Here is a 1,493-nt window from a genome sequence, read left to right on the forward strand (position 1 = left end):
GTTGTCTAATCATCATAATCATCCTTACTATCATCGATCGTTGTAATCATCACCACCATCACCATCATCACATCATACTCATCTATCGTCATCGTCCTCATCTTCATCACGTCCTCATCGATCATCTATCGTCGTTATCATCATCCTCATAATCTTCATCCTCCTCCTCATCCTTCATCATTTTCTTCATCATCATACTCATCATATTCATCCTCATCCATCATCATCCTCGTCATCATCAATGGTGTAGCCAGTTATTGGCACAGTTGGGAAAGTCCCACACCATTTTTCTAATGGGTCCACATTTTAAAAATTGGTCCAAATTATGTAATTTTATGCATAAAATGGATCCAGATTTCTCATATTTAGCTAAAAATGGGTAAAATTTAAGAATATGGGTCCAGATATTTCATATTTTTGCGTAAAATGTGTCCAGTCCACATTGTTTAAATTTAAACGTAAAGTGGGTCCACCCTGATATTGTCCCACACCGTTTGAAAATCCTGGCTATGGCATTGATCCTCATCCATCATTGTAACCCTCATCACCATTCTCAACAATCATCGTTATCATCACCACCATCACCACAACCTACTAATCATCCTCATCCATCATCATCCTTATCCTCATCATCATTAACCTCATCCTTATCCTCCTTATCATCATCACTCATTCATCATCATAGTCCTCATTATCATCATGATCCATCATCATCCTTGTCCTCATCATCATCAATCATGGGGATGATAATAATAATGACATCAGTATAGTAAGAATAACAGTACTAATGCTAATATTAATGTGAATTATAAACTATAATTTTTTTGAAACGCATAAGAATAATTATATAGAGTACTATATTAATAATATTATAAAGTAACAACATAATAGTATAATAATGATGATGATGAAAAATATAGTGTAGAAAGATTAAATTTAAATAGGTAAACATTTCCTTTAATTTTGATTGTAGTAGTCTTGGAATTTGGTGTGTTGACGTCACCATTCCAAATTTGCTTGGGAGGTGGGGAATTCCCATCAGACAGGCATAGACTCCCATTGTACGGTGCCACGACGAGGTTGCTACACCACAAATAATGATTTGCTTATCCATAAAACATTAATTTGGTTGCCAATCCCTAATATTTTGGCTTAAAAGCAAAATTTTGGGCCATACTAAGCTAAAAAAAAAAACTCTCCCATAAGCCCAGAGATTTTTATTCCGGGACTCTGACCGAGGGTCTAGTTGGCTCTGTGTTTGGACCAACCCTATCAGACCCCCTGGGGCCACCACTGAACGACTATAATGGGTAAGTATTTAACTAAGGTCTTGTCAGTTTTTACAATTATAGAAAAAAAAAAACAAACCCTAAAATGGACTAAAAACATAAACATGTTTCCCATACCCTGATCCAAAAATTGGTATTTTAAAGCAAAATTTCACTATTTCGTTTTTTCGTTGGGTTAACTTTGTAGTAGTTCATCAATTATAT

The sequence above is a fragment of the Anneissia japonica genome, unplaced genomic scaffold (assembly GCF_011630105.1).
Source record: "Anneissia japonica isolate Jap-2015-1 unplaced genomic scaffold, ASM1163010v1 scaffold287608_len21160_cov174, whole genome shotgun sequence".
Lineage (NCBI taxonomy): Eukaryota > Metazoa > Echinodermata > Crinoidea > Comatulida > Comatulidae > Anneissia > Anneissia japonica.